Below are 7,743 nucleotides of genomic sequence, written 5' to 3'. Positions count from 1 at the left end.
TTAATTCATTCATTATTCGGAGATGTTCATTAGATCGGATTGTTTTTCAACTTTTTCGAATTTCAATTATGGCGAGTGCAGAAAAGTTGTAATTTGCTATGAAAAGTACCTATGTAAAATTGCATTGTCCTACAAGGTCATCTTAAGGTCGCACATCTTGATCAAATTATGAAAAAAGACAAAAAGGATTTACTTTGTAAATACAGATACTAAAAAGACGTTTTTAGTTATTTTCCATAAAATTTTCTACCCTATAAAAAGTGTTTGATAAATTTTTTTTCTTTAAATTCATATGGAACACAAAAAGAGAAAAAAGTTTGGAAAATTCTACTATCTGTGTATAGCTTGCGTTATTTTTGTACATTTTCAGACAGGAAATATTACATTTTCTTCTTATACTCTTCTCATTTTGATTCTTAAAGTAGCTTTAGAAAAAAAAATGCTTTAACATTTTCTATTGTTTAGAATAATGTCTAAAAATGTAAATAATGATTAATGCTGTATTTCAATCTTTATTAACAAAATAAAGAACTTCTGCCTCCTTTCAAACTTTGGACGAGATGTGTTTCCTAAAGTTGATATTAAAAGGTAATGAACTTTTGCATAGGCTATTTTCTTACCATATCATAACTTTTATGAACTAGCCGTAATCGAAATTCGAAAAAAGGGGGAAAACAAACTACCCTAACATCAATGTCTTGTGTACGAGTTGTGATGTCCGTACAAGTTGCAGTGTATTCGTCCTAAAATGCATAATTTAATTACATCATTGGTAATTATAATTATCAACTAGGTTAATTAATACTATCATTTCATTTTCATCTATTAATCCCTTAAAGCAGTGGTTCCCAACCTGTGGGTCGCGACTATAAATGGGGTCACCGGAAAATTTGTGTGAGGTCTTTCTATAATTTGTTGTATGATACTCGTTTATTCTCGTTCTAGTATCAATAATTGCTAATTATAATAGTGAAATAAACTATAGTTTATTTTCCAAAATTTCAGATTTACCATGATCAATGGAGATACAAGTATTAGGAAAATAAAATTCAGGGATTAATTTTTTAAGGTATGGATTTACTGTTATAGCTTGATTTTGGCTACAAATACCAAAAGCAAAATATATTAGGTGGCACTCAGAATCGCCAAAGCCAAACCAAGAAACTTCACACCATTGCCGAGGAGTTGCTTCTACCAGCAATCCTAGACATAGTTTGGGTAATGCTAAGAGTTGAATATGCAAATAAATTGTATACAATATCCATCTCTAATAACACTGTCACTAGTTAGCTCAAAAAATGCAGTGAAGGAGGATTAACCAAGTAATTTTGTTTCCTTAGAGTAACCACAACTTGATTAATGTTATCAATAGGTCGTGGCACCAGAAAGGTTGGGAACCGATGCCTTAAAGGACTTCATACATAATACAGGGAGAACTATATACATGGAGAGTACAAGGCAAGGAAAACTGTTTCATTTGATAAAAGGTTATAAATAATAATCTTATTATTTATTGTACTTAACGTCTTTTTATTTGTAAATATATCTCATGATTCATGAGCAAGTTCGTTTGCCAAGAGGATCCATCTCTTCATCTTCTTACCTTTGTTTGCTTCTTTATTTGTCAAGGACTCCTAAATAACGTTCGACTCATCCTCATATAATGTTTTAGGTGATGATCATAAAGAAGCTCAACCCTCGGAGTATTATTCCTCTTAGTAACCATGGACTGACTCACGAAGAAATAAAACAGCTCATATAGTTTTGTATCGTGATCTTTCAAGTCTCAAGTGAATGAATATAATATAGACTTCATGTATTCATGAATTAATTCTTAAACTTAGTGTGATACTGATGGATAATGAACTAAAGGGATTTCGATAAAGTCCTAACTGCATACTAATTGTTTCCTCCAATTAAGGATTTGTATGGGGATTATGTGCTTAATAATATTCAAAACAAATTACATTTATAATTTTACAGATCTATCCAATTATTCAATCATATTACATACAAATAATTGTAATCATTATGTGTATTTCTAAATACTGTCCTAGTTTAAAACATACTTAAATAATTAGTCTGTTTTTGTTTGTTTTTTTAAGTATGAGTTTCATATTTTTATTTCATATATAAGAATAAGGAACTCAATAAATATTCACTTTTAATTTGATTGTAGCTTTTTATTTTTTGGAATATTTTTTTTTTTTTAATATTATTTTCTTGTATTTGAAGAATTCACTTTGCTATTAATTTCTAATGTATGATTTTTTGCGAACAAGTAAAGCATTTTGTAGGATATCATATCCAAGAAATTGTTGAAATAGTGAATGTTTTCACATTTTGATTCTACTATCCAAGTAAAATTACCTTGTTCATTAATAATTCTATCCATTGTAGTAGAAAACACTTGTCTCGGGACACTGAAACTAAATAATTTTTCCATGATCACTCTTGATTCGAAAATATTATACAACATGTTATAATAATGCATTGTAACCATATATAAAATGTCTGATGGTTTTTCTCAATTCCCTTCTCAATTAACAACATCTAAGAATGGACTTAATATTTGATTTTTTCCTGTCTCCTCTATCGCTTTTGTTACATCTTCCAATGAGGTAGAAATTAAATTTCTAAAACATTGCTGAGGTAATTTTTTTTAAATTGAATGTGGTATGAAACCGCTCACATAATAAAATATACTTTTAACATCGGCAATTTGTCGAAATCTGAAATATCTATCAATCTATGTGATGAACAATTTTTTTATATTCTTTTACACCTTCCTTCACGTTTACCGCTGTCATTTCTTGTTGAACCCCCCCTTTAGAGATGAAAAAGACAAAATGTTAGTTTTTTTTAATAAAGATTATATTGTAATTTTCTTTTCGCTATCTAAAAATCCCCTACAACTTAGAAAATAATTTCCTCCACCAAATAGCCGATACCACCCGAGTCTACTTTCTATAGGATCCGAATTTATCTTTCTCATAGCATTTTTCACATCTAAGAGATAAGTAGCCAGCCTCGCCAAAGTTTTAGCCGTGTGAATTGCTGCTTTAAATAGTTTTTTTGACAAACTCAAAGCAGAAATTCACATTTTGACCATTTGAAATGTTTTGCCACTTTACCAACCATTCACCAAATGAATTAAAATATTCGATTTGTCCTCTTTCATCACAGAAAATTGGTTTGTACTTATTATCTCTTAGTTTAATATGAGATACTACGGAGTCTGAGTCTACGTTTACGCAATTCCAAAATCTTTTAATGGTGCTTAAAAGTTCTGTAGTTTCGAAATATTTTCAATTTTCTACATCTTTATTTCCACAATAGTTTAATGCGTTTATGGTGGATTCATGAAAAAAGCTAACTTCGAAGTTATTTTTAGTTTTTTCAATTGGCTGGGGATGAATGACATGATCCGATAATTTATGAGCATATTTAATGTTCATGCCATGTTCTTTTGTATAAATTGATTCGACATTGTCAAATTTGGCAGCTAGTATTTTAACATCTTCAATGGAAGGGTAGTTAAAAAATTGTTGGCATAAAAATTTATTGTAAAAATTTTTGAATACGTGAACTGGTTCAAAAAACATAAATATTTTTTCTTCTTCTACAGAAAAAGATTCAATGTATAAGGATTAAACAGACTAATTATTCAAGTATGTTTTAAAATGGCCTTGATATGCGAGGACTTCGTGTATTTGGTACAGATTGAATGGAAAATAATTTATGTCAAGTCGACTTCTTGGATTAGGCGGGGACTACGAAGAGGGAGGGAGTTCATAAACTTCAGGGACTTTTTGATCGATTATAATCTATGATCGTGATGACTGCGATGGGGATTAACGACAGAGATTCATTGATTATTTTTAAAATGTAGCCTTACCAGATAGTTTATCTATGGATCTTCGAATTTGCTATAATTTTTCTCTTGTAGGAGATGTATATCGATTATCGATGACTCCTCCCTCTCCCAAAATTTCATTATTGAGAGCTGATATGCTCTTAGAAATCAGGGCTACCATGTTCATTTGATATTATAACAGGTGTGATTATTTCACAAAAAATAAATATTACTTTTTGGAATTTGTTTCTCAAAAAATGACATGTTTTGGAAAATAATATCAATTCGTTAAACAGTGGAAATTATACGGTTATTATGAATATATAAGTAATTTAACTGTGAGCATTTAAACTGTGTAATGTACCATAAAATATTTAAATATATATTAATAAATTGATAATCCACCGAATATTCCGTTATTGCATGATCCTCATTCCAATTACTATAACTCTTTCATTTATATAATTCATAAGGGTACCAATTTTTTTTACTTATTTAGAAAAGTTTTAAAAAATAGTGTTCAAATTTGTTCTTTTCGAGACAAAATTTGATTCACAAAGTTTGAACGATTTCTATGAATATTTAGAGGTTGCTCAACGGCCCTAAATTTTTGAAATTCTGACATATTTTTTTGGAAAATAACGTAACTTTTTTAATATCATCCGTATACTACACATTACAGCTTGTTAGTAAAAGTAAAAATATTTAAACGGAATGTTACCTTTTTCCCTATCTGCCTATTCATCTGCGTACCACAGCAATTGAGGGTTTACTGATATCTACAAAAATTTGCAAAATCGATTTTTTACTTATATTAATAAAAAAATAAGTGTCAATGCTGATGGCTTTAAGCTTGATGACCTGTTTTAAGCCCCTTTTTTGGAAAGGAAACACATCTATATAACCAACATCCAGATTTTAAGATTATATAAGACTTTTGATAGCCAACGGGTATGTTGTATCATCAATTAAACTCCTCGTTTAGGACCAGCACCAAGAAATATTATGACTAACTCTAAGAATTCCCTATTATTGGAAATCTATTTTTGAGGTGTTGTTTAGCAAAAGTCAATGTTGCCCTGTTGTGTGTCTTCAATATGCCTAGTCACCTCATTATCCGCAATTCCATATTCATACTTCGTTTTATTGATCGATTGCCAATTTTCTTTGATTTTTTTTAAATAATGGAACTTCGGGAGAAGATATGCCACCCAAACACTCTTAAAAACCGTTCCAATTAATTTCATGATTTGGTGCATACATAAAAATGGCAAGAGTTTTTTTCGAAGTAATTTTTCAATTAAGAAATAAGCTCCGGTTTTAACTTGTAGTGTGAAAAATACATTCATTTTACAATGTTAATAATGCCCCATTCTTTCCTTGTTTTGAAAACAGTTGTTGCTTGTCGCTCCATTGTCCCTGATCGAGGCTGTGTAATAGATAACTTCAAATTATTTTTCTGAAACCAAACAGGAACCGATAATTTTTTTTTTTCAATAAGATTTGGAATCATTTATTATCCCAACAAATAACGCGGGAATGCTGCCTTAATATGGTTTGCCTCTTTACATTTGTGTTTAGCTCTTGTTTTTCGAACTGTTTCTTCATTAACAACAAGCTCATTAAAATTTTGACCTAGACTTTTCGCATTTTTCGATATAATAAAATCAATTTTCGGGCAGGTACTTTTGTAGGATCGAGTGCAGCTGAAAGTGATGGTTTAATTACAGTTTTTCTCCAATTCTTAGTTTTTTATTGACACTCTTCATCGTTTTTTTCACTGGGCCAAGAAGACTCTTTATCTTCTTGTAATACGGACATCCTAGTCTGTACATCTGCATGAGCAACGTCAAAAAGATAATCAAAGGAGGAAACTAATACCAACTGTTTTTGGATTTGAGTTTTTGATGATCAGGACTTATTCTTTTTAATGAGCCTCCATTCTTCATAGAGGCGTTCAAGCTTATATAGACAGTTCTGATGGGCCTTAATAGGAATGTTAGCTTTATCACAAAAATTAGTTATTTCAGTTATTGTAACACGAGATGATTTTCGGATTGTTTTATTTTGATGAAGATAGTGGTGTAGAAATATCTTTAAAACTATACATATTGAATGCAATTTGTTCCTTGTTATCTTTATTACAGATTCACATAACAGAAATAATTTATTTTTAGATTTTGTTGACGTTGTCATAGTTAAGGTTTAAACAATACAGCTACGCTGCTTAAAAAACAAAAACACAAAATAATTTATCTAGCAAATACTTTTGTTTCCTATAAAAACAGCTAAACATGCTTTTGATAATAGAGTACGTTGCACTATTTATGTACTTTCTTTAAATTAGCAATCTATTGCTAGAAAATTATATATAATCACGTATGTTCTTCTGATTTTTTTTGGATTTATTATTGAAAAGAGCATGTGACATCTGACGTCATTGTATTTAAAATACTTGATATACAATTTCAAAATATATTTAATATTATCATGATTTACTTTAAAAGTATGTATAGCCTTTACGATTTATTAATACTTTCGAAATGAATACTCCCACGAGAAATCATTTATCTTGTGCTGTGTCAATCTGCTACTCCCCTCATGAGAACTATGGGGTAAAAGTAATTCTTACCATAGATTTCCCAAAGCCTAGGATATTCGTGCAAAATGGGTCCAAGCTTGTCAAAGATAAGACCAATTCAATCCCAAAAACTGCAAGAATTTGTTCTAGAAATTCAGAGAAATCTAAAGACTAAACTCATGTCTAACTACGGAAGGACTTTTAGTAGCAAGGCTCGGAAAACTTTGAGATTAAATGCAGCTCCTACTTTATACTTGGTTCCAGGAAGCTCTATTCGAGCTACGGAGATAGATAAATCAAATGTTTAATGGACAGAAAGGTAATTTATAGAAAAATAACTATATGCATAAGAGATTAAGCAGATCTATTTTATGCATATTCATGACCATCCTTATATTTATTCTAGGCTCTCCTCTAGGAACACAAAACAAATTGTCAATGAACTTCTCACTACAACCAAACAAGGAATTTTGAAAGTTGATAAGCCACATGAATAATGCTTTTATGCTATGGACGTATCATTCGAATATTTAAAGCCTTCTTTGGATGTCTCCTTGGGTACTATTAAAATAATGAAATACTCCAACAAAGCATAAATGTGTCAGAACAAACATATATGTGTAATAAACAGCTTCTTCAAGAGTCAGTTTGACCAACAGTGTATTTAAAAGAAGTGAATATAAAGCCTATTAAATTAAATTAAGTAAAAAAAAAATCAGCAAGTCAAGTCAATGATCTAACTAATGAGAATGTTAACGCCAAACTTAAAAACTAAAAGGAAGAAAATATTCAGAGGTCTCTCAATCTGAGATCAATGACTACAGGAAAAGGCTATATGTATCTTCAGAAGAAATTCCCCCTTCCCTTTGCATTAAGCAAATTGATTTCCAAATTTAAATGTGTTCCTGGAATTCAACAGAAACTTTTGGACAATTTACATAAATAAATGGATGGTAAATACATTGCTGGTATGGTTTTTTATAATGAATAATTTAGATCTTTTTCCTTTTTAAAGCTCTCTCAAATGAATGTCCATTTAAGCTGTCTTAGAATTTTGTCTTTCGGTGAAATTGATTAAAAACTAAGTTATAACTATTCTCAATCTTTTGATCAAGTGTGGCCCGAACAAAAATTTTCAGGCGGCAATGGTCTTTGCGATCTTTAGAAGATGCCTGTTTATTTTGATCTTGACACAGCAATGCCTATTGAAAATCTATTCGGTATTATTAAAAAAATGGAAGAAAGCGGAATATCTGTAGAGGCCATGGTATTTGAAACGGGTTCCTCAAATGTGGGATTGCAAAAA

The 7,743-nt window shown here is 30.4% G+C and overlaps 1 long non-coding RNA gene across 1 annotated transcript; it reads left to right on the top strand.

Annotated features, from left to right (window-relative positions):
• Positions 1–1,181: 1,181 nt before the first annotated feature.
• Positions 1,182–1,813, top strand: LOC139905592 (uncharacterized). Its single transcript, XR_011780473.1, has 3 exons — positions 1,182–1,322; positions 1,373–1,487; positions 1,673–1,813. It is a non-coding gene; the product is annotated as an uncharacterized lncRNA (long non-coding RNA).
• The last annotated feature ends 5,930 nt before the right edge of the window (positions 1,814–7,743 follow it).

This window comes from Lepeophtheirus salmonis, chromosome 1 (assembly GCF_016086655.4).
Source record: "Lepeophtheirus salmonis chromosome 1, UVic_Lsal_1.4, whole genome shotgun sequence".
NCBI classification, from domain to species: Eukaryota; Metazoa; Arthropoda; class Copepoda; order Siphonostomatoida; family Caligidae; genus Lepeophtheirus; species Lepeophtheirus salmonis.
Note: the sequence above shows the minus strand (reverse complement) of the source record. Positions and strands in the feature narration are given on the sequence as shown.